We start from the raw sequence: 27139 nt of genomic DNA on the forward strand, positions 1-27139 counted from the left end.
AATAATTTGAGTAGAATCGGCTTCTACAGGCATATACTTGAAATATCATAATACTGTTTCCTTTGCCTCTTAATTCATTTTTGCAAAATGAGAGAGAAGATTTTTAAAAAAAAAAAAAATAATTTTGCCTTTTAATTCATTTATGCAAAGAAGAGAGAGAAGGTTGGTTTTTTTTTTTTATTTATTCTGTCTACTAGATTACTTATCCCAAGATTAAAGTCTGGGAAAAACATGGAAACGACCATTTGTTTATCTTATTTGTAATGCTCCTCTAAAACAATTAATTTCTTTTTTTTTAGTTGGAGTCCTCTGAATTGAAGCAGCTACTGAGATTTATGGGGAACTTTAATGTTGTAATCAGAATTCTGTTCTGAAGGCTGATTTTCATGATTACAAAATTTTCTGGATTGTGTTCCCCCTTGTAAACCCACAAAAATTGTGAACTACAAGATCTGCCTTCATCTTGAATTGTACCTGCTATGTTGTAAGTAATTGTTGAAAATGCATGTGTTCATGATGCTGAAACTGAAGAACATTGACAAGATTATTTCCCCCCCAAGTGGAGGTTCAAAATTTCTTTGTATCTATAAGAGAAATTGGTTAGCAGCAACAATGAGCAATATTCACTACAAATCATTGGAAATATCATGGATAGAGTCAGGTTAATTAAGAGTAAGAGGAAACCAAGAAGAATTTTGGGGCTTGGGGAGTGCAGGATAGAGCTAGGGAAATTCAGAACATTTAACTGATGTCCTAAACAAGAAATCACTGAACACTGGGTTCAAAATTCTTTCATCTGACCCTACAGGCCCTTGTGGATTGATGGCCCTTTTATTTACTTAAAGGTCTTCTCACATTGTCACAAAAGCCTGGGCCTACTGAAAGTTATTTTGTACTGATTTTTTGGAAAGTCTGTTTTTTTTAGCTCAGTTAACACTGCAGCCAACAGTAGATTGGGTTTGGATTTTTCCCCGTTCAATTCACAGTTCTTCTGATGTAATTAGAAGCAAAACAGAGATATGTAGATACATGTAAGCACTTTACAGGTGATTTTTTTAAGCTTCAATAAACCAGTTCCACATCTGTGCTCTCACATGTGCTGCCCTCACCCTCAGCACACTGGGTTGTGCCTCTGATCCTTCTGATTTATGGAAGTCTGAATTTCATTTTCTGTGCTCAGCAGCCCCTCTAGCTTAGCCAGCCCCATGGGAGTGAGGAGATGACAGAAGAAGCCGCAAAAAGGGGTTGTGATAAATGGTTGTTCAGGCATTTGTGTGTTTAGTTGGGTGGGCTGATATTATCAGGTAACTTGCTTAATTACCTTGTTGTATTGTGTTATTATGCTCCCCCGGTTTAAGCTGGAATGTTCTGTTACCCCCTTTTTCTGTAGAATGGTTCTGTCTGGAATTCCCCCTCTTTCCCAGTTATCTGTGCATCACCGGTTACCCTGGAAACTCGCGCCCTTTCTGTCACCCCCAAATACCCCCCTTTTATCCAGAATCTTCGGTGCTGTACATGGAATTATTGGGCCGGGCACCGGGGTCCCACCTTTGAGCTCTCTCGGTTGGCTCCCCGCTCTGTCACTCTGAGAAAGCCCGCGCTCACCGTGGGCCCCCATTCGCTGCCTGTCTGAGCTCTCCCCCTCCCGTCTCTCCTATATAACACGTGTATTCCCTCCCCCTGCCGCCCTTCGGTCCGGCGGCTTCCCCTGGGTGTTACTCCGCGTTCTGGAATAAAAGCTGGACTTGCCCCGGTCGGGGGTCGCTCTCCCATTCCCTGTCCGTGGCCCCGTGCCTTTTTGTCCGCCTCTGGCAGAGCTGACCGCCGAGCCAGCGCGCCCCTGTCAGCGGAGCGGCTCCCGCGCGCCGAGCCGAGAAACCGCGCACTCCTCCCGCTCCGTCTGCTGGCAGGCGGGGACGGCAGCTCAGGCGGGACTTTTAAAGCCACGGCTACCACATTACCTGAGAAATGAAGGGTGGCAACTGTGATGGAAATTTTCCAAAAACTGAGATCTGACTATCTTTGAACTTCTAAATGTGATATTTCTACCAGGCAAATTAATACAAGGATAGGAGTAGTGGACACATGGGTAGGTATGATAAAACTTTGAAAAAATGGTATAGATCTATAAAGAAAGTTTCTTCTGTATTTTCTGAAGAGAAATGTTGCCAAAATTTTAATGCAGAGTGTGTTGATGCATGTCATATTTATGTTTACTAATAAATGAAATAATTTAAATGTTTTGAAGTTGGTTATTAATTGCCATATAAGCAACACAGAAATTGCCAGGTACCAATTTGTTGAGTGTTGTTTGATGCAAGGAGTGGAATATGGGAGGATTGCTTTTTGTTTATGATTCCAGTAATTTCCCAGCACTAATTGTCATTTATGCAATTTGGAAAACTATAAGAACTTGAAGCAGTAATCTGTTGATAGAAGTAACATCCAGTAGTGCAAGTCACTTTTACAGGGACAGATTTTGAGCCTGTTAGTTCCTATAAACCTGTGGTGCTTGTAACATGCTCCCTAATGATTACTGACATGAAAGAAATTCCAGTATGGATTTGTATATTTGACTTGTCAACTGGTGGGAAAACAAGGACTGGTAATAGATAGATATGACAGCGATGTCAAAACGACAGCAAATTCCCTAATCTGCTGTTTACTGGTTCAATTTTTTACCTGTTGCTGTGCTCTGAGGTTCAGCTATAACAAGGTAAATGGATACAATCCCCAAGAAAGCTAAAGAGCAGCCATGCTCTCTGCCAGTTACTGGTGCAGCTAAACTGCTCGTGGTTTTGCTAACTCTGCTTTTTTTTGGACCAATCTTGATGTCTTTTTGTGGCAATCTGGGATTACTCCTGATTTATAAGAGCAGTGGTGAGAAGGTTAGATGGATTTACAGTGGACAGCAGTGTTCCTGTTTTCATAAAATCCCAGAATCATTTAGGCTGGAATAGTCCTCCCAGCCCATCTATACTCCTACCTGTGCCCAGTGCCACCTTGTCCTCAGCCAAGAGACACTTGAGTGCCACCTCCAGCCCTTCCTGGGACACCTCCAGGGATGGGGACTGCAAACCTCCCTGGGCAGCCCCTGATGAGGTCTGACCACCCTTTCCATGGGGAAATTCCTCCTGGTGTCCACCCTGAGCCTCCCCTGGTACAACTTGTGGCCATTTCCCCCTGTTCTGTCCCTGCTCTCTGGGAGCACAGCCTGACCCCCCCCCCGCCCTCCCCCCCCTGGCTGTCCCCTCCTGTCAAGGAGCTGTGCAGAACCACAAAAGCCCCCCTGAGCCTCCTTTTCTCTAGGCTGCGCCACTTTTCAGCTCCCTCAGTCCCTCCTGGGGCTCCAGCCCCTTCCCCAGCTTTGTTCCCTTCCCTAGACACGCTCCAGCCCCTCAAGGTCTCTCTGGCTGTGAGGAGACCAGAACTGGACATAGCCCTTGAGGGGCCTCAGCAATGTCAGCACAGGGGACAACCACTGCCCTGATCAGGATGCCACTGGCCAAATTGGATGCCATTGGTTTTGTTTGCTCATTTATTATTAATGTGGTCTTCCTATTTAATGCATTATGTATCAGTTTATTATTTAATGTATTAAGAAAAAGAATACACTCATTTTCCTTTAAAAGGGTCTTTTGCTGAGAAGCAAGGAAGAAGCAACCTTTTCCCTTCACAGGAAGTCCATCCTTCATGTTCACCTTGTAGTCATGTTAAGAAGTGTTATTTTCTCATTGACTTTTACGGGATTTAGGGAAATGGATTCATCTTGCAGATATCTGTGCAAGGTGCTGCGTCTGTTCTGTAGCTTTGCACAGTGTGAATTCTGGGATGAACTGGGGAGAGATCTCATTCCACATCAGCTGCTTGGCAATAACTCCCTGTTTTTCCCTGCAGTCAGTGTTGAGTAATTTATGACAATTTATCCCCCTGGCAAGAGCAAGATGGCTCACCTCAGGTATTTGCTTATGTACCAGAAAGTTGTTTTCAGGTTTGGGACATGTCGGGTTCCTGATGGAGCTTGAGAGCATGCTCTGGCTGCTGCTTCTTGACCCTTTAAATCAGTTCTGCTTCCAGGTACATTGATGTTTATGCATTGATCTTCCCCTCAGCTTCCTGCTGCACAACACAAATCTCCTTTTGCAGTTCTTACAGGTTGTTATCAATCATGGCTTTTCCTCCAAGCGGGTAAGTTTAGGACGCTTTAGGCAAAAAACAAAATACAGTTTATGTGCTCAAATCTTAGAAAATTCTATTAGTTTTTGGTTTAGTGTAAATGCTTCATAATGCACAGCACAGAGTAAACTTGTCCTTTTAACAGAACTTTGCCAAATTAATTCTGTGTGACTGCAGAGATCCAAAAAGAGGTCTTTTGTTTGTTTTAATTGCCGCAGTTCTTTACCTGTGGGAGTTAGCATATGGATTTATACCTAAACCACAAATATCAAAGCATATAAAAGTCACCTTTCTTTTTGTTCGGTTGGTTTTTTAATTGCTTTTATCTCACTGTTTTTAATATTATTTAGTAGAACTTCATAGAGTCTAAGAATGATTTGGGTTGGGAGGGACCTTAAATATAAAAATCTTGCAAAGACAAAATTAGAAGAAATAAGAAATCCTGGAGGACATTTTTTGGTATCTGGAAATTCAGTGGGCAGTTAAAACATGCACATTATTTTAAGAGCGGACTCATTCCAATGTGATATTGAGCAATACTAACCTGGAATTTATGATCTTTGACATTCAATTTAATAAAAATAGTAATTAAAAATTCTGTTATGTTCTCCAAGCATCCTAGTTCCCAAATAAAAAATAAATTTATTAATTTTTATTTTAAGATTAATGCACATGTATAATCACACAATAGTGCAAGAATACACTATATCATTGATAAAAGTATTTGCATGAGTATTAATGCTATTTCATGTGGATTTTGAGGGAAAATTTGTTTACCTGATTAAAAAGCCAAGTAATGTAAATTAGTAAAATGTAAAAAATTAGTAAATTAGTAAAATGTACTAATCTATTCCCTGCCCCTTCTGAATATGCGTCTTTAATTTCCCCCTTGTATTTCTCTGCCTCCCATTTCTAATAAGAGCTGGTCATTGTGTCTTAGGAGAATTCAATAGCGTGAGGCAGAGCTGAATGTGCTCATTGGATCTGGCATGTGAGGTGGCGTACAAAGTTTAAGCATTCTAACTCAGGATTGCCATGGTTCCACCCTCTGGGTGGTCCTGTCTGTCTTCTTTCTCCTTTGAACTACCCTGAAGTCCTTTGCTGTTGGGCTGGTTTGAGGTCCTGGTGTAAAACTCATCACTCATTTTGTAGGATTGCTTTTAAAAGGGATCAACTTCCAGATTCAGCTCAGCCAGAGCATTCCCAGCAGGTCAAGGAGGGATCCTGCCCCTGTGCCGAGCCCTGGAGGCACCTCTGGGTGCTGTATCCAGCTGTGGATCCTCAGCACAGCAGGGCCAGGAGCTCCTGGAGCTGAGCAAGGGCCTGGAGCATCTCGGTGCCCAGGAAAGGCTGAGGGAGCTGGGGCTGCTCAGCCTGGAGAGGAGCCCCAGCTGAGAGGGGCCCTCAGCCCTGGGTGTCCCCGTGTGCAGGGAGGGGCAGAGCAGGGCCCAGGCTCTGCTCCGGGCCCAGCCATGGCCCCAGAGCCACGGGCAGGGCTGAGCCCAGGAGCTGCCCCTGCCCATGCCCAGAGCTCCTGCCCTGGGCAGTGCCCAGCCCTGAGCAGACGGCGCACAGAGGCTGTGCAGGCTCCTGCCTGGGGGTACTGCAGAGCCACACGGACACACTGCTGTGCCCTGGGCTCTGGGATGGCCCTGCTGGAGCAGGGAGGTGCCACCAGAGCAGCCCCTGTGGGCCCTTCCAGCCTCACCCACTCTGGGGTATTGTGCCCCTCACCCCTGCTGAGATGACAATAAGCTGTATTGTGGGGAGATGCAGCACAGTGGGGCAGGCACCCTGAGCCCTTACTGGAGACACCCTGCAGCCCATGGTTTGGCAAATATTCCTGTGATGAAGAACAGTCTGTAAATCCCACTGTTGTCTCCAAAGCCAACAAATCTTGCTACAGGGTCCTCATCCTCTGACTGGGTCCCAGTTAACACATTTCTGCAAGAACTACAGAACTTGAGAAGCTACAACCATTGCAAGGCCAAAACAATGGTGTGAGTATCTCTGCTGAATGACTGGTGCACTTAAGATTGTTTAGGTTTATCCAAATTTCTGAGTATGATATACCATAAAGGCAAATTAGTGGAGAATTCTACCAGGAAAATGCTGTCTGGATTTCTCAAATATTTATTTGGTTTTCATCTTCTATTGTATTCCTTTTTTTTCCTTTTTTCCCTAAGAAGTGTTTTTTCTCCATCTTTAACAACCAATATATTAAATACAGTTCAGAGATGTATTGATAGACCTGTGTAATTAAATTCCACTTTTCCTCCATAATGCAGTTACATTTTATTTTGCCTTTCATTTATCCGAAACATGTCATAAAACATTGATTATACATATGCTTTCCAGCCTTTTATTTAAATTATAAAGCTCATCTCGAATTCTCCCAGAAAGAAAGCATTATAAATCTTAAAACTGCATATATTTTATTTATGTATGTGTACAATGTATGTGTGCATTAATTTACAAGTTAACTTCAGCTTCACATATGATCTGGGATGGCAGTGGGGGAGTGATTCAGGAGGGGTTTTATGGGAAGATGGAATGGGAGGTTTCCTGTCTGAGGTGGTGGGATGTGAGTGTGCAATAGGGCCAAAGCCATGAGGTCACACTGCTCTGCACAATTCCAAGCTTGTTTTCTCTCTCGATGAGTATTTAAATGCCTTGGCTCTCTCTGTACTGATTCAGTTTTGCTGCAGTGTAGCTGCAAGCACTGGGAGTTGCACACCGTGTGAACTTGAACTATTTCAGGTGCCTACCTGTGCGAGACAATATTCCCATCAGGAGTGGTTCAATACACCCCAGCCACATGGAACTGGCTCTTTGTGCCCCCTCAAGGTGCACTGTGTTACTCCAGGCTGTGCGGGCCTCAGCTCTCCTTACATTTTAGCTGTGGAAAACTGGAACATGCTTTTCCATTTTTCTCTCCTCCTACACAGAACCTCTTGTTTTCTCAATTTTTTTTTCTAGGTATTTTTAACATTAACATTCCAGCAGAGCAATTGTTCAGTAAATAACAGTGTTTGTCAGTTTATGCTGACATTCTTTTATGTGCACACACATAAAGATCCCTTGCTACAGTATCTCCCATTTTCTAAATGTCCAGCAAGGTTGATTGATCAACCCTGATAAACACATCTCAGTAAGAGTCTAAAATTTTAATACAGTATTTCATAATGCTCTCAGAATTAAACCAAGAAATAGAAAACACTGCTCTTACTGTAAATCTGTAAATCTTCAGAAGGCTTTTAATCTTTTAAAACATCTTTTTAAACTTTTCCATGGTCTCCTACTGCATTCTGCTCAGCTTCCCAGCATTCAGACCCCTGCTGAATGGAGTATTCAGCCATTTTAGACAGTGCTAAGTTCCATCAGTTAACAATGTTTATGACTGGAATGTCTGATTATTTTTATTCTTAGCCTTGGCTTCCCATAAATCCAACCTTGATCCCCTCCTTTTCGCTCAGCCCACAGCTCTGAGTGCCACCTTTAGGCATTCCTTGGACACCTCCAGGGATGGGGACAACACCTCCCAGAGAGGTTTCAGATCACCTTTAAACGTCCCCTCTGTGACAATAAATATTGATAATAATGAAAACTGCATCTAAACTGCAAGAAATAATGTTTATTGTCTTCACAAATGTGCTTGTGTCCATACTTCATGTGATGTGCTGCAGCTCTCGTGTGGCAAACTGGAGTTTGCTCCTATTCTGTACTACTTTAAATATGCTGCTGCTTTGCAGTCCTGAAGGTTAAGGATTCAGCCTCCCTTCACCTTCTGGGTTTTTTATAAAGTTGATGTTTGGCTGAGATCTGGTATGCCAAGTTCCAGCCTGAAGCAAAATTTTACATCTGAGTTAAAAATATATGGATAAATCCAACTGGAATCGTCTCACATATTATGATATCCAAAAAAGGAATTTTGCTAGAGAGAAAGAGAGATACTCTTCTTAAGGTGAGCCTAAAGTCAGACAGGTTTTATTTTTTTATTTTTGTGCTGCTATATACTCTCCCCTGAAGGAGCAGGAGTTATGCCTTAAGGTCAAACAGGTGCAGCACAGATCTATATTCTTTTATGTTTCCATTTATCTCTCTTCCTTTCTTCTATTGAAAGTTTCAGCTCTATTGCTTAGATTTTTGGGGCTTATAATGGGAGGTTTTTGCTTTATTTTTACTTTAGGGAAGGCCTCATAGTAATTCTAATTTTCATGAGGAATGTAAAGGATACCTGCTGATTATGCATAAATCTTTTCAGTCTCTGGCACATTCAGGAGGAATGCTTCATTTTTCCAGTGTGTTATTATTACTCTCAATTCATTGTGTAACTTTATGTATTCATGGCACAAGTAATGACACCAAATTATTTTGAAACATTGTGGAGTGCTGTCTTTTTCTTCTTTTTCTCTCCTTTTAAAAATTATTGTTTCTTATCCCCTTCCTCATTTAGAATTTTCAGACAGATGGCGCACCCATTGAAATCATCAGCAGAGATATTAATGTTCCAAGCAGTGCAGAAATGAGTGTCCAGCCTTCTTACATTGTGCTTGACATGTCCTGAAACATGAACTAGACAAAGGTAAAAAGCATTAAAATTCAAGATAATTTATATATGAAATATATAGAAATAAATTAAATAAAGGTTTATGTCAATAGCTGTCAATAAAGCAGTGAGACTGTAGTACATCAGGCTTCTAGAAGAACTCTTCATTAATTATAGACAGTGTTTCTGAGCTGATGATGCAAAACCATTTGTCAGCTCTTGTCCTAATAAGGAGCAGGACTTCCACTGGGGCTACTGGGGTCAGCCCCAACAAAAAAAAAAAAGTAATTCTTTGAGACTTATAAGCCTTGCACACATGGAGACACTGGATGTGCTTCCCTCAAGCCCAGCATTATTACACACCTGATGGGGAGTTATGAACTAAGGAGTGAAGTTCCCTTGTGCCCAGGAAACAAAGATCTGCACTTTAAGAAATTTGACCCTAGTTTTAAATACTGGAGGAAGAGACTTTAGCTGTCTGACCAGCCTGTTCTACCTTTCAGCAGAAGTTGTGCAGTCAGACATGAAATGATCTCAGCTATGAATGAATCTGAGTGCCTTGAAAAGGTTTAGTCCAATATAAAATTGTTTTTCACGTGTCAAAATGGGTTGGTCTGTTCCCAGCATAGGAGCAGGGTCTCTAAATTATTCTGCTGATCCTGTCATGGAGCAAAGAGGGTGAAACTTTATTACGGATGTTAGCGGGATTAGGTGCAGTCCATGGTCTTTGCCTAAAACTAAATTTATAGAATCCCAGAACGGTTTGGGTTCAAAGGGACCTTACTCAATTTGTTCCACCTGGGCAGGGACACCTCCCACTGTCCCAGGCTGCTCCCAGCCCCAGTGTCCAACCTGGCCTTGGGCACTGCCAGGGATCCAGGGGCAGCCCCAGCTGCTCTGGGCACCCTGTGCCAGGGCCTGCCCACCCTGCCAAGGAGCAATTCCTAATTCCCAAGATCCCATCTAAACACACTTTGCCAGTTTGATATTGGCCTTGGAAAACCATGACTGAACTGGTTTCTGGATTCAAAATACCTACAGAACTGATTGCAGAAAATTATTTGCTAATGAATTCACTTTGTGCAGTACTTTTAACAATTTCCTGTTAATTGAAGTCCATTATCTGATCAAAACCCTTGTAGTTTTGGGGTCAAATAATTCTAATTAGCCCACGAGAAATGAGCCTAGGGGAATAATGTGTTTTCATAGTTCTGCACTGCACTTGCTAATTCTAAAATGCCAGAGGACTTGATTATTCATGTGACTGGCAAGGAAGAAGGGGGAAAAAAAGAACATCTCTTTCTGACAGGCTTAAGATGTGGCTCCAAATAACCTTCTTACTGGTCCAAAGGCTGTTACTGTCATTGGGGCCTGCTTGATGGATTATCAGCACAGAAAGGCAATGGTTTCACTTCTCTTTCTCCTAAGTCAGCATCTGCATCTGATGAAGATGTGTGGCTGGAGGCAGCTGGCACTGTTTCTGTTTGTTTATTTAGGGCAGTGGGGAGCAAAGCACTCTGAGTGGGCTCCCCTCTCACCAGAGGGATTTGGGCACACCTGACCAGACTAGCACTGCTCCCTCCCACCTCAGGGCACTCTGGGCATTCCAATTGCACTTCTGTACATTCATTCCCACCTAATGAATTCAAGATACTTTGGAGATGGGAACAAACTGTGCCTTGCAGCCAGCCTTGGAGAAAGAATGGATAGTGTTTATCTCAAACTCAAGATAAGGGAGAAGCAGCATAGTAGTTCAGATTCTCCAAACTGCTGAGTGCCTGAATTTCATTTAATTAAATAAAGTTTGTCAGCTGAATATCACTGGTTAGATAATTGCAAAAAAAAAAAAAAAAAAAAAAAAGTTCTTATGATCTTTGTGTGGTTTTCTTGGGCTTTCTTTATACAAACCCCTCCTTCCATACTAGCTCAAACCCCATGAATCTAGAACTGTTTGTAAAAAATAGGAATAATCTAAACTAGCTTTGTACATAGAGAAATATTTTAAGTATTTCAGTTCAGATATAGTGGAAATGAAGAAAATCAGGAAAAAGTATAATTCAGAGATAAGAATGCTGCATCCCAATCAATGCAAGATTGCAGTCAATAAGCCAAGATACTGGAATATGTCCCATCTTTGTGAACAGGATCTGGCATGTGGCATTGCAAAGAAATTCATGTGTAAAAATAAACAGGAAAATAGAAGAGTTTGTCCATTGCTGTCAAATCATATTCTGTATTGTAAAATATATTTTGAATGTAAAAATTTTTGCTACTGACACAAACCATAAAAGCCTATGCTTGCACTGTGACTTAATTACTCAGAGTATTCTCTTCTGGTAATTAATTAAAAATCAAAATTCCACAGGATTTTGGCCACATTAGTTAGTGCAATTTTTCTGAAGGTCAATTAACCCTATGAAGACTGAGGATACAACACATCTCGAGTATCTCAGGTCTGAGGACGCTCACCAAGAGTCAGTTCACCCTGAACATTTTCTCAAGTGTAACAGCTACTTTTCTATGTTACTCTGCTTCATCAGATTGATGTAAGTTCAACACACCATAAAAAGCTCTGAAGGATGTAGACATTTTTAATCCAAAAAAATGGGACATAGACTGGAGGGAAAAAAAGAATTTAAAAGAGTAAAAAGGTGAGTGATGATGCCGGTGTTTAGTCGTTTCATCTTCAAAATATTGGGGAAATATTTTCTTCATCATCTCTTCTGTACCTTGGTGAAGTAAAGAGTGTCTTCTCTCCTTGGAGGTTTTTTGTGCTATTAGAGGAGCTTTAAGATTATGGCAAGGACTTAATTATTTTACATCTTCTGCTCCTTCACATAAGCTGCTTCCTTATAAAAAATCTTTGATTGTTTGCCGTACATTTTACTCTGCCTTTTGTCAAATATTGTGATGTTGATTATTGTGATGGAATGAACTTAATCCATTAAGTTCAAAATGTATTGAAAATAGAAGAAGTTTTACATACATTAATCCCAGAATGATTATTGATTATAAATGTTCTTCACTATTTGCTTTATTATTTTATATTCATAAGAAGTTGGTTATTCTTTCTGCTGTGAAAGAATAAATATTCATGTTCACAGTTTTGCTAAATGTAACATAGCTTTTAACTGCCCTAAGACAATGTTTTCACAGTCATTTCATTAGCTATGTAAATCTTCCATATTTAAAACTAATAATACTTATTTACATTACAAATGAGTCACTAATATGATAATGCTGGATAACAAAAGTTACACTGTATGATAATCATGTTTATCTTATGTTAGCAAATATCAAACACCATTAGGAAAATTCAAATGCCTATTAAAATTCTTTCTTGTATTTCCTGTACTGACTGGGAGTTCTTCACTAAAAAAGGATCTTTGTGTCATTATAAAGATGGGATCTTTTCCTCTTGTTATCTAGAATTTCAGTTATTTCCAGTAGTTTTCTGATGTCTAAGAGCTGGGATGCTCCTGCTTGTGATACAAAAAGGAGTTCTTTCTCTGACTGCTTCATGAATTCTGCTCCCTTTCTTGGAGTCACAGGCAATAAAAAGTATTGTAGTCACTAAGGTATTTGGATTTGACTTTGAATGCATTCAGGGAGTAGTTTTATGTAAAATAAATTAATATGGCATGTTTAAAATAGCCACTGTTCTGAGGAGCATTGGTGTATTATAGCCCCTACAATGATATCCATGAGGTGATCTCAAGAACCAGACACCAACAAGTCCACTAAAAATATAAGTCTCGCTTGTTTTAGGACATTTGAATCCAGAAACCACACTGGTTTATGAACCCTCTTCTTGGTATAAATGTAGAGTATCACAATATTAATAATTTGATTTCACCTAAAATTTATACCTTAAAATAAGGAGCTGCAGAGCATGAAATACCTCAGTGTGTTATTCACAGATACTGTGTTTTCCCAGGCATCTTCCTGTCTTCTTAGGGGAAGATCAAATTGCTGAGCTGTGGCAAACTGGGCATTTTCAGCTCTCACAATCTCAGTTGCTGCTTCCCCAGTCCTGTTTGTGCCTAACAGGCTTGCAGTGCATCCCAGAGCACTTCTAGACCCCAGGTAATTCATTGTCTTCTGCCACTTGAAATTTTGGTGATTTCCATTTCTTTTCACTTTTCATCCAGGTAAATTTTCTTTTCATTATTCTGAGTTTTCTAAGCAAGAGGAACATTTAGGTTTGATCTGTGCCTGATTGAGCTCAGCATTATTTAGAAATGGGAGATCTCTGCAACTTTCCAGTACCAGGGACCTTATTGGCTCTTAGCATAGCTCCTTTTGGGTCCCCTTTCCTTTCCTTATTGCACCATAATTACTCAAATCTTCTTAAGTTTCTGAAGTATTTTTCTAAAAACAAGTTTTATTCTCCCCCCCTATTTTTTCCCAATTTTTTTCAAAACAATAGAAAACTCTTTCAATTTAAATCAAAAGAAGGATAAAATGAATATTTGACGAGTGTTCTGGGACTTTTAAACTAAGTTGCATCTATCAAACATGTTCAGGTTTTGACACGTTCTCCTATTGTCCACATATATTTTTAATGACAAGTTGTGTCAAGATGCATCTTCTTTAATCTCATGTATTTTGGCAGTTCCTTAACTGAAAGACTCTTTACTACACCGGGTTGCCACAAAAGAATTTCTTTTTATTTTCTTCCTCAACTGACAAAACCAGAAGAGCCTTTACATTTTTAATGACAAAGAGGGTTTCTGTATTCAGGGAAAAAAAGGGGAAAACCACCTTTTGGAGAAATGAGGCTGCAGCACACATTTGTACACTCCTTCTGTCAGAACTCATGGAAAAAAAACTGTACAGACAAGACATCACTGTAGCCCCTTAAAGCCTTGCTACCTATCACAGTTTTGAAAACCTTGCCACAATAAATTTGCATGCACTTGACATTAGTGGTTGATCCTCCTTGAGAGAAATATCCTTTTAAATGAAAGGGATTATTCCAAAAACAAATCAAAAAGATATGTTTTGAGGAAGAGGTGAGGATCAGCTGTGAACCTGCTTTGCTTATTGCCTCCTTCCAAGGGAGCAAGCACTGACTGTGCAACACTTCTGGATTATTAATAAAAAAATTAACAATGAAGACTGGAAAAGGTCTTAAATCTAGAATATTTTTTTTCAGTAGTTCTTTCTAACTACAACTCCGCTCTATTAATAAGGAAACATACAAATTTAAGTCTGTGATTGTTAAAGATGTTTCAATTTTGGTTTTTCTTTTTCGCAAAGCATAACAGCTTCCATGGAAAATAATTCAAAAATTGATTATGGCTATGAACACAAGCTACTTATTTTTATTTTAACATTTATTAAGTGAGAATGCGATGTACAATGTTTTGTGAATTAATGAAAATCATTTTATCTTCTGAAAATGAGCCTTATCACAGATCTTCTGCTTCAAAACGCATTACAGTGACAGGTTTTCCTTTCTTTTCCCTTGAAAAATTCTTTGCTATGTATTTTTTTCCTAGTAAATAAGTAATTTTGAATTTAGATTTGCAGAATTATTCAAGGAAATAGAGCTCTGTATTTCCTTCACATTTTTAATGAAACCATGAGAAAACAAGCTAAATAATTTTATTCTTTCAACCTTACCTCCAAGTGTCTACTCTGCTGAAATATTTACTAGCATTTACAACAGCTCTTACTTTCCACTCGAAAACATTTTTGGCATTTGAAAAAGAAGCCTGCTAACTTGGTATAGAATCTTGTATGGTAGAGTCATAATGTGTAGCCATGCAGATGAACATGCAGGTCTTGCCCAAAATACTTTCTGTGGATGCACTGACACTTATTTTCCTGCAGCAAGTTCCTTTCCCCACTGCTCAGCCACACTTGGCATCAGACTGAGTCTAATTGAACACTCCAAGCTTGAATGATTTTGGAACCTGCTCCAGTCCCTGCTGCATTTGACAAGTCTCTCACAGCTGAGCACCCAATAATGACTTTTTCTTTAGTTAGTCCCACATTGTAGGGATATACCTTACCATATTCCACCTTTGCAGCTGCTACCCAGGAGTTTTCTGGGACCTTATACATTTATGATTATCTCACTGGAAAAAAAGTGCTGGAGCTGCTTCCACAGGTGTCTGATAAAACTAAATACAAAAAGGAGGGGATTCTGCCCCTCTGCCCCTCAGGTGAGACCCCCACCTGCAGAGCTGCCCCAGCCCTGGGCCCAGCACAGCCAGGACCTGGAGCTGCTGCAGAGAGCCCAGAGGAGGCCCCAGGATGAGCAGAGGGATGGAGCAGCTCTGCTGGGAGGAAAGGCTGGCACAGCTGGCATTGTTCACCTGCACAGGAGAAGCTTTGGGCTGAGCTCAGGGTGGCCTTGCAGGGCCTGAAGGAGCTGCAGGAGAGATGGAGAGAGACAATTGCCAAGGGCTGGAGGGACAGGAGCCAGGGAATGGCTGCCAGTGCCAGAGGGCAGGGCTGGATGGGATCTTGGCAATGAGGAATTGTTCCCTGTGAGGGTGGGCAGGGCCTGGCACAGGGTGCCCAGAGCAGCTGGGGCTGCCCCTGGATCCCTGGCAGTGCCCAAGGCCAGGTTGGACACTGGGGCTGGGAGCAGCCTGGGACAATGGAAGCTTCCATGGCAGGGGCGTGGCATTGGATGGTCCTTGAGAACCTTTCCAACACATTCAGGGATTCTATGGATTGACAGTTTATGAAACCAAAGATTAAGATATAAAAGAAGGAACAGCATTTATTTTCAATCCAAGCAAATAACTATTTTTATTGCTGTAACCAACAGAAAGTCCTAACCCAAACAAGCCAGTCTGTGTCCTTCAGTTTCGGACAGAGCTTTCAGCTCTGGCACCTTTTCTTAGTCCCTTTTCCCTGGTATCCCTAGCTCCATATAATAACTGTGTATGTATTAGAAATTTACTTTTTCTTGAATCTCCTGCTGCTGTTGTTGTTCCCTGTCAGTTCTGATCACCCATATCAGTGTGCCTTGGCATTTAGCTCCAGCCACTGGCCTGGAATCCAGATGGGAATGTCCATGTCAGCTCCTGCCTCACCTTCAGCTGAGTGTAGTTACTGTTATTATAAACTCTCTTTATAGTAACATTTCATTGTTTCAGCTCATATCAATTCCAACTTCCTTTCTATATCACATTTCTCTGCAGTCACAATATTCCATGTCTCCACTAAATTAGTTTCTCCTCTGAATGCCGAATTCATTGTTTTGAAAGTAACTAAAAATAGATTTTTTTTTTTTTTGATCTTCTGAAATCTCAGCACAAGGATAAAATTGCCATTTTTCAAACCAAAGAGATTGCAGGAAGGAAAACTGTGGATGAGCCACATTATTTAAAAATCAACTTTGTAGTTCTCATCCTCTTTTTAGACAGGAAAATAAAGAGAATTACAATGTGGCATTTGTTACATCAGAATGCAATTACTAATTTTATAATTTTATAGTGATACAAGTAATTTAAGCTACTAAAATGTCTGTTTCCTTAGTACTGTAATCTATTTTAACCTATGTCCTAGGAAATTAGTGGCACAGGGAATTGCACACATATCAGAATGCCTTGTACAGAGGTGAAGCAGCACATATACAGGTTTAATCTAATGTAGCAGTGCACATCTACTCTTCTAAAATGCAGCCCTGACAGTTTGCTGAGGTCTGGCTCTGATCATGACAACAGCCCATTTCCCCAGAGGCTTCAGGTTTTATTGAGACACTGTCAGTTCAGTGTTAGTTACACATATAAAAATCAATACTTTAGACAATCTATACTTTTCTTTTTTTTTTTCCTTCAAAGGCTAGGGTTGAAAAAATTAATATTAAGGGGTTTTTTTTTGGTTGTTTTGGATTTTTTCCTTCTATTCCTTTTGAGGGGGTGGGGGGGAAAGCAATGTTTAAATTTTCCAGCTGTTGCTTTTTACTGTGGTATTTTATGTTAGGTTGCCTCACCCATGTCAAATGATATAAAGTTACATGATGTAATTATGTGACTTGCATTGAGTTATCTCAATATGACATAGCAGGCAGTCGACTTGCTGTAAAACACACACTTTCCTGGAAACTGCAGATAAATTTTCTGAGAGTGAAAAGCAGTTAGTAGTGGCTGCCCTGGGTAACAACATCAGGCCTGACATTCTGCAGTATATTTATTATTGATTTGGTGGGTAGCTTGGTGAATGTTGCTGATAACAGAAAATTCCTTAGACTAAGAAAACCTCACAGAATTGTAAGACTTCCCAAAGGATCAAGTCAAACTGGGTGACTGAATAATGGTGATAACATGAGGCTGATAATATGTTGATAAAATGAAATGAATAACCTTAATACTTTAATGTAGAAGGTAAATAATCTCTTCCAACATGGCTTAACTTTTTAATACATCTGTGGGTTCAGAATTGAACAATACTCCTGAGATCTTACTGAAGGTGCATCTGAATTTCCCTATGGATCATGCTCCTGTTTCCACTGGCATTGATGAATCCTCAATGATGGCTCAAAATCAACAAAAAGTGGAAATATTATAAAACAAAAATCTTAAGGCATCGTGTAGGAAGGTTCTTGATTTTTTTTTCCCTAGCTCTGATTTTGCTGTGTGGTTCCATGTCACTTGTTCCATGTTATCAGTATTGTCACCAGAAAAGCCTTATACTGCTGCCACATCATCACAATTCCAGAAACCAAAAAGAATTTACTCCAACAAGGGGAACACTAAGAAAAATCAATCAAGATTTGCAACCTACAGTCTATTAACCATGTTGTTACCTTCAACATCTGTTAGAATGCAGAATTATTTATTTTTTGAAAAATGCTGTCCTCCCAATATGTTCTTCTGTATTTTCTACATCATTCTGATGAAAAATATGTTCTCCCCATTTTGGTTACTGTCTAGTCTGGATGGGGGTAGATGGGTTGGTTCATGCTGTCATCAAGTGCTGCCCACAAGATATTTTTTCTATTCACTCCCAATAGTAGAATAGAGCTGACAAACAACTGATGGGTTGTAACAGGGCGGCAGTGGACTCCTTAAAAATTCCTGCACACTGGAAAATTTTTGCATACTCTCTTAGATTTGGTCTTTTAATAGTTCATGTTCAGTCTTCCTCCTGGTCCTGGTTTGCTGTCCAACACCTTTTTCAGCTGATTGTTTATTTTATTTAATTCTTGTTCCAGGTACCTGCACTCACAGCTTCAGTTGCTTCTGTTTCTGTCTTAGTTATCAAGAGCAACTGAAAAAAACCACTATACTCATTCTGTTACATTGTTCCATTGCTCCCAGTCCATTTCAAGATACAGAACTGGGAGTGGCCAATTCCCCAGTCAGAGAGGCTGTCCTAGGGTGACGTTGTGATGCTTGTGTCCCCAATCGTCTGTTCTGTTTATGCTGGATATTGTATTCTGTGCCTTAATGACTGGTTATGAGAGCAAAGGTGGGGAGAAGAAGAAGCATGTGGTTTGTTATCAGGGACTGCATTCACTCCTCTAAAAGCAACACTGCTCCACATTCTGTGCTGCACTGTGTTGTCTGGGCGCTAACAGAGCAGAACAGAGTGTTCTTTGCTTTTCAGTTGGTTTAGCTGGCTGAGGCAGAGTTTTCCCTGGACTGTCTTTTTTTCTTTCCCTTTTCTTGGAACTGTCAAACCTGCTCCAGACTGGGACCTGGAGAGCACTGAGAGCTTGCACTTTGTGGCCTATGGGGGCCTACCCTGGGCAGCAGCCTTTCCCAGTGCCGGAGGGATTGATAACAGAGCAAGCATCCACAGGAGAGACTTTCTGAATTTGTCGTGTCTCTTCAGAGCGGCAATTGAGTTTTGTCATCTGGTATTGTTCATTTTTTGTGCCGGGGAGTGCTTTGCCTGTTAAATAAACAGGTTTTTTCCCACTTCTCTCCAAGGGAATTTTCCCAAACTGGTTGTGGGGAGGGGCCATGTGAGTTGGCTTTCTGGAGGGGACTCCATTTGGAGGTTTTCTCCCAAATTTGCCCTAATCCAGGACAGGGGCATTGACAGCTGGGAGAGTTGGGCATAGAAAAAACATCTGAAGATCAACCATGGCAAATGCAGGTTCTGCTCCTTGTCAGGAACAAGCCCAGCACCAGCACAGGCTAGGAGGACCTGCTGGAGCAGCTCTAGGGGAAGGACCTGGGGGTGCTGGGGACACAGAGCTGTCCCTGAGCCAGCAGAGTGTCCTGGCGGTGCTGGGGACACAGAGCTGTCCCTGAGCCAGCAGAGTGCCCTGCGGGTGCTGGGGACACAGAGCTGTCCCTGAGCCAGCAGAGTGTCCTGGGGGTGCTGGGGACACAGAGCTGTCCCTGAGCCAGCAGAGTGCCCTGGGGGTGCTGGGGACACAGAGCTGTCCCTGAGCCAGCAGAGTGCCCTGGGGGTGCTGGGGACACAGAGCTGTCCCTGAGCCAGCAGAGTGCCCTAGGGCCAAGGAGGCCAAGGGTGCCCTGGGGACATGGGGAAGAGCCTTGGCAGCAGGTCAGGGGGGATCCTGCCCCTGTGCCCAGCCCTGGAGGCACCTCTGGGTGCTGTGTGCAGCTGTGGATCCTCAGCACAGCAGGGCCAGGAGCTCCTGGAGCTGAGCAAGGGCCTGGAGCATCTCGGTGCCCAGGAAAGGCTGAGGGAGCTGGGGCTGCTCAGCCTGGAGAGGAGCCCCAGCTGAGAGGGGCCCTCAGCCCTGGGTGTCCCCGTGTGCAGGGAGGGGTAGAGCAGGGCCCAGGCTCTGCTCCGGGCCCAGCCATGGCCCCAGAGCCACGGGCAGGGCTGAGCCCAGGAGCTGCCCCTGCCCATGCCCAGAGCTCCTGCCCTGGGCAGTGCCCAGCCCTGAGCAGATGGTGCACAGAGGCTGTGCAGGCTCCTGCCTGGGGGTACTGCAGAGCCACACGGACACACTGCTGTGCCCTGGGCTCTGGGATGGCCCTGCTGGAGCAGGGAGGTGCCACCAGAGCAGCTCCTGTGGGCCCCACCAGCCTGGCCCAGCCTGGGCCTCTGTGATTAAAGGAAGAAGCTCTACGTGTGGAGACAAGGATTTCAACATGGGGAGCAAAATTACTTTAGAAATGAATCTGGGCTCTTATAACACAACTTTTAAAATACCTTTTCCTATGGTTAGTATTTGGTTGATCCAGATGGCTTTAAAATGAAAGAAATTCAAACTTGCCTTCCAACAAGCTTGTCCAAACTTCCAGAAACTTTTTTCAAAATTGTCTTCCAGATTTTTTATTTAGTCTTTTACCTACCTGTTAGTGATTTTCAGGGCTCTGCAAATCACAAATGCAGATACGGTTTGTTCTATCTTTAATTCTGTCAATATTTTTGTGTTGATCATTGATACAAGTATTTTGCTACACAAGAATAAAGATTTATTATACTTTTTCTCTTTAATTTAGGAGTAGATAAATTCAAAATGCTGCTCTCCATATCTTATTACCAACAAAAATAAAGTTCAAAAGTTTAATTACCATGCTAAGTTTGCATTTGGACTCAGAGGAGACAAAATAAAAGGTTGATGGAGTATCAGCCGATCTTCTCTTAGGAGAAGGTGAGAAAAATCAATGTAAGGAAGACATAGAAAAGAAATGGAAAGTGTTGAAAGATAAATGAAGGTCTTTCATCTAGCAGTGAATATACTATGACAAAAAAAATTATCCAATGGAGATGAAAAATGAAGTGTTGGAAAGAGACATTTATAGCGTGTAAAATATCTGGACCAAAGGTGAAGTAGGAAGATTAAAGATTAAAGTCAGGCAAGTGTAAAAACCCCTGATAAAATACTTTAAAGGTGGACAATAAAAAGAAGAATGCCGGACGTTAAGATAAATAAAATATGTTGAATTGCCAAAAAGAACAAGATGATGTTGAAGGGGACTGTGAGATGCCATAAACATTGTTCAGAAGTGCCTTTCATAAAAAACATGCACAGTGAAAATAATTCATAAACTAAAAACATACAGTTTAACATTCATGTTTGTGTTTATAGCTGAACATGTGCAAATATGAAAGTTCCCATTTTGCTTTGTGAGTGTCTGACTTCTCCCAGCTGCCCAGGGGCCTGGCATGAGATCTATTCAAATAAACTTTGACAATTCTTTAGTTCACCCATCCAGCAAGATGACATTCCCAAACAGAACTGGAATGCAGCAGGAATGATGGAGGAGATGACACTGGAAAGTAATTTCCTTTGCCTCATAATTTGCAATGATTCATTAGAATCAGGTGTAAGCGAACATAATTGCTGAATTTAACCAGGGCCTTTTTTTTACAACAATTTGCAGTGCTTAAAGGGGGTTTCCATTTCTCATCTGACTGGGTTTTAAAGTTCATCTGGTTTGTTTTGCTCTGAAATGGATTAGAGGTGCTTGTACCTACACTTATCAGGTGGTAAACATGGGGCTGGGCAAGTCTTTCTAAGCACTTCTCTCATAATTAAGACATTAAAACACATGAGGGTAGATAAATAGGTAGTTAAATCAAAATTAAGAGAGCCACAAAGGGGTCAGCTGCATAAAAAGTATTTGAAGCGTTTTCCCTTCTTTTCTCTCACCATTTTGAAAATTACATTATTTTAGTAATGTGTTTAAAAGTATTTGTAAAATTAATCAACAATATGTTGTTGTTCACATTTCTTTTTATTGATTTCAATAATCCAGGGCAAAAATATAGTATTTAAATAATTTTATAAATAGCCATCACGGTTTACTTTTCCCCAGAGGGACATAGTTATATCCCGAAGGTCCAGTGCACTCAGCAAGATTGGATGGGCGATAAAAGAGAGAACGGAAATTTCAGTAGAATGCAGGGATAGGGGAGAGAGAAGAATGACTGTTTATACCATATAGCATAATTTATGTTGCATTTGTTCTTGAAATACATAATTTACCAAATTTTCTGCACAAAATCCAGGTTGGCAGAATTCTTCCACCTTTTTATACAGTGACCAGTGTGAATTGTTTAGAATAAAAAGGAAGAAAGGCTATGAGGGATGATAATAATTGATAATATTTTGCAATAATGAGATAATAAAATTGTTGTTTTTAGAGGCTGCACATAAAGCATGTCAAAAATGCCATTTCTGGAGGGAAAAAATAAGCAACAGATGAATCTTGTATTATTTTTATTTTTTAAAAAAGGGGTTTGTTAATTAAATTTTTTAATAAAGTGCTAAAACACTTTCAATGGCTTAAAAATAATAATGCCTGGAAGAGCTGGTAAAATGACAAGGATCCTCCATTTATGACTGTGAATAAAAATATTGTATTAATGTAGTTTTTAGTATAGTTGGGGAGGTTCTTGGTTTGTTTTAAACAAAGTAGTTTAAATCAGATTTGCTACTGTAAAATGTTTGACCTTCTATAAGAGAGAGTAAATTAAGGGCAGCTTTTGTATAAATGAAGGGTTTGAAGGAAGGGTTTGAGTGTCGTTGGCTCTGATTGCTCCTGTTATATTTATTAATGAAATTCCACCAGCTGACACTGATTACTGCTTCCTCATGAATTGAGCAGGTTCATCCAAGTTCATTTCCTGCCCCTGAAACATTTCAGGATATGGCTCTGTTTAGATCCCCCTAAATTTTATAGCTCAAAAGAATACAATTCTGTCGAGAGCAACTGGTTGATGTTTGTAAAGGAGACAGAAGCACATCTGCCCAGAAACTTGTCCAAAACTTCTCTCACCTATTCCATCCACAAACACAAATTTGAAATTCCAATAACTGTCCCAGTGGGATGCCTGGGAGCTGTATGTACAGCTCTGTGAAACAGCCACTCCCTCTGGTGTTCCTCTTTTCACCTTTCCTTTCTTATTTTCTGCTTCTTAAATCAGATTGTCACAGATCAATCCTCGGGCTTTTCCTGTGAGTTTTCCATTACATTTCAGGAGCCAAGTTTGTTGCTATAAATTGTGGGTAGAAAACATGAGAATATTGAATACAGGCCTGTGTTACAGTGTGGGATTTGCTGTGTCACTCAGTATCGCTGAAGGTGGAGGCAGGAATGCGACATACACACACGGAGACCATGCAGCAACAGACAGATTTTATTGTTGGGCACCTCCTTTCATAGGGGGGGGCTGAATTTCCCTGTTATACACAGGATTGGACAAGGGTCCCAACTCTGCTCAGCTCACTCACCAATGATTTGGGTGCATTCATACTCCAGAGGGATTGGCTGGGGTCCCCTTGTTTGAGCTTGAATTCAGCCTATCAGTATTGTGTCCAGGGTCTTGTTTACTCCTTGTTCTCTAACGAGCTAGGCTGGTTGAGTTGGTATCTGTTCTGCCAAATTATTTGTGCAGTTCTAGACCAGCTATAGTTGTCACAACTCAGCAGAGCCTGGATACAGCACATTTTATTTACTCTTACCTAGGACTTAACTCCACTGTTGTATCTGCATTCATCTTCAGTACATATACAGTTAGTGGAAAAGGTCCTTACCTAGAACTGGGCTCACTCCTTACAAAAGTATGGATTACCGATGAAAGTTATCTCCAGAGGTGTCCAAGGAAGGCCTGGTTGTGGCACTCAGTGCTCTGGGCTGGGTAAGAAGGTGGGATCAGGCACAGGTTGGACTCCATGATCTTGGCGGTTTCTGTGATCACCAGATATAAGGGTTTGGGTAGTGCCTGTGTCTCTTCTCTTTTTCTCTATGATACCAAAGATAAGACAAAGAATCTCAGTGAGTTAAATAACCAAAAGCATATTTAATGGTAAATTCTTTTGAATTTAAAATTATTTTGAACTTAAAAATACTTATTGATGCTGAACACAGGTATAAATACTCATAATCTGCAAAGCAGTGTAAGGTAATTAACTCAATTATTTCTCTCTACTTCTCCCTAAGGATGGGTGAAGATTTCTCTAATGAGGAACTTCTGATCTAGGTAGGTTGCTTGAAATTTAAAGCAGCAGCTCTATCAACGGCTGGGACTCTTGGTGCTGTTATCATAACCAAAGGAACTTGTCCTACTCTTCCCCAAATTAGAGCAGCTGTAACAAGATGCTGAAACAAGTGTCTGGAAATGTTTTGAAACAATGAGGAAAGACATTGCTTATTCATGTTCTTCAAGGCCAAAGTTTTCAGTTTTTCATCTCTACTTTGGTAAAAAAGTATTGATCTTTGGATTTGGGAGGTAGACCTTCCACAAATGCCAGTTGCAAAGATCAAGGAATGCAGTCTCGCTTCCGTGGCCACTGGAGCTGATGGGCTGGCTAGCCACTCTCGGAGTGACTGGTGGAGGCTACGGGTCCCACCACTCCCAGGTTCTCTACGAGAGCCCTGAGTAGTGGCTCCGTCTGCAGCGTGATGATGCAGGTGAGAGCAGGACTGCAAAGAACTGAGGTAAAGGAATGAAGGAGTGGACACGCATGTGGATGCCAAGGCGTTTTATTTGACTCAGGTGGGGCCAGTAATGGTGTCAGGGAAAAACCCTTTGGGAGGCACTTATAAAGGGGAGGGTGTAACGGGGACACGAGGGACCAATGAACAAAACCCAGGGGAGGAGTGAGGGACACACAGAACCAATAGGAAGGGCCCAGGGGAGGGAAAAGGCTCAGGGGACAAATCATATGCTAAGTAAGGGATGATTGACATAGAAGATTCTCGACATGAGAGGGGACGGTTACAATGATTGACAGCTAACAGGTGGGAGGAACAAACCATTAGGAGGGAGAACATGGGGGGAACTGAGGGTCAAACCAAAATTTTAACTTATAAAAAATAACCAACTTAAAACAAAACCCATATAAAACACACAATGCTACAAAGGAATTAATGGATGAAGGAAAATGCCCTCTGTTTTCTGTCAGTCTGCCCTAACTGAAATAGGCTTGTTAGCAGTTTCAGTAAAACTGCGTCTGCTCAGAGAAAGGAAGAGGAGTTCAAACATCTCACTCAGTCATATTTCATTAACAGAGAAGTCCAAACCTTGTTTACATAGAAATCTGCATGAATGATAATATTGGATTGAGTGTAAGAATCTTTATATAGCTTGCAGAAGGACTGAATTGAGTTGAATTCAAGCTCAGAGGAAAAACAATAAGTATGACTGGGTGCTTTGATTAAGGTCATAATAAAAACCAGGCACATTGTTCTGGAAACCTATTTTGCTTTGAAATCAAATTAATTGTCTCAAGTCATCCCTGTTATGTGATTGCTTGATAAGTCAGTTTGTTTTGATTACCACTCTGAAGATAATTAAAAGATAATCACTATGTCACAAACGCAAGCACACAATCCAGCCAAGAAAGTAGCAGAAGAACACAGTGAATGACATCTTTACACTTTTATAACAGCAACTTCCAAAGTCCTGCCCTCACCCCAGAATTATTTTAGAACTCCTAAGTTCTTTCTGGCTCCTTAATGCAATGGTGTCTGCTGTAGAAAACTAGAGCATTTTGAGTGCTCTGCAGCTCTGAGCCTCTCTGCTCCCTCAGGTGAGACCCTACCTGCAGAACTGCCCCAGCCCTGGGCCCAGCACAGCAAGGACCTGGAGCTGCTGCAGAGAGCCCAGAGGAGGCACCAGGATGAGCAGAGGGATGGAGCAGCTCTGCTGGGAGGAAAGGCTGGCACAGCTGCCATTGTTCACCTGCACAGGAGAAGCTTTGGGCTGAGCTCAGGGTGGCCTTGCAGGGCCTGAAGGAGCTGCAGGAGAGATGGAGAGAGACAATTGCCAAGGGCTGGAGGGACAGGAGCCAGGGAATGGCTGCCAGTGCCAGAGGGCAGGGCTGGATGGGATCTTGGCAATGAGGAATTGTTCCCTGGCAGGGTGGGCAGGGCCTGGCACAGGGTGCCCAGAGCAGCTGGGGCTGCCCCTGGATCCCTGGCAGTGCCCAAGGCCAGGTTGGACATTGGGGCTGGGAGCAGCCTGGGACAGTGGAAGGTGTCCCTGCCCATGGCAGGGGGATTGGATGAGCTTTAAGGTCCATTCCAACCCAAACCATTGCCTATTTCTCTTATTTAGGTGCCATAGTGCAGCTGAAATATTTTGAAGCTAAAGAATCAGCTGTACGTGTCAAAACACCTACAGTGAAAAGTGCTAATGAAGTCCAAAGGACAACACAAAGAAAAGAGCCAAATAATTTTGTGTCTTTCCCATCCCACAGTTGGGCCGAGGTCAAGTTTTCCTCCTTGGGAAGTATTGCAGAACTCCATGTGTACAGCAGATACCTGAATCAAACAGGTCCCTGCAGCTGATTGCAGTGAGGCAGCTGAAAGGAGACAGCTACAGTTCTCTGTGCATGCACACAGGCTCATCTTACTGGTGGTATTCTGCCCAATGTCCCTATTACATTGTTATTTAATATACTCTGCAGCCTTTCTCTGTAATTCAGGCTATAAAATCTGTAGGGAATGGGCAGTTGTTTGAGTTGTCCACTAAAACGCCTTTACAGGTGACTGAATATAAATACCAAAAGGCCCAGATTGTTCTCACAGGCCAACCTTAATATCTTAAAATGGTGATCTGAAAGAAACAGTGGAATTACTGTGTAAAATACAACTACATAAAGCAGTAATAGCCATATTGTGTAGGGAATTATCCTAAATGGACTGGGGAATTGCAGGAGAATATCTTTCTCCTTTTATGTGTAGGATGGTGTCTCTGAGAGAGTTAAAGAGCCAAAGATTAATCATGGAGCTTTAGGTAAATGGGGAAATAGGAATGTTGCTGCTATTAGAAATTACTAATTCCACCTCAGCCTCGATGAACTTTCATTCAACATTGTTAAACTTTGAAATTTTTAGGGATAAATAGTAGACCTTTAAAAAAGAGCTCTTTAAATTTATCTGAAGTTTGGGAGGCAACAAAGCATTGCCAGGTGCCTGACTTTCCCTATTGAAATGATTTTATTGAATTTATTCATTTTATAATATTGATAGTGCAGCATCCTAGGTATCTTTGCATGCTTGCAAATATGCAGGTGATGACAAAGCTTATTGTGCTTTTTCACTTGAAAAATATTACATGCTTTAATTTAACTCTCAATAGTTAAGATTTAATGAAGGAACTACATCCCTTTTTCCTCTTGAATCACTGTTTGTGTTACTGGTGTCACCTGCTATGTGTATTCTTTCTTTTCCTGTATCTCATTAAACAGAGAGAGAGAAAATCTCATGGGATTTTAAAACATATTTGAAATACTTCAAAAAGTTTTGTCTCTCTGTGTAGTTCTCTTATGCCAGTTCATGGTCAATGCAAAATGAACTCCCAAAATCCAAACTCTCCCAAAAAAAGTGAAACAGCCCTTTAGTCGCCACCTCAGTAGAATATTCCAAATCTTTGATAATAATTTTTTACCTTTGGCAATGGCCAAGTAACCCATTGAGACATTTTAGAGAAATTAGCTCTGTGCATTCAGACCCCATGACATCCACAAGAGTACCAGGACCAAGTGTTAGTGATTTTTCTGTTCCA

This window comes from Agelaius phoeniceus, chromosome 12, assembly GCF_051311805.1.
Source record: "Agelaius phoeniceus isolate bAgePho1 chromosome 12, bAgePho1.hap1, whole genome shotgun sequence".
NCBI classification, from domain to species: Eukaryota; Metazoa; Chordata; class Aves; order Passeriformes; family Icteridae; genus Agelaius; species Agelaius phoeniceus.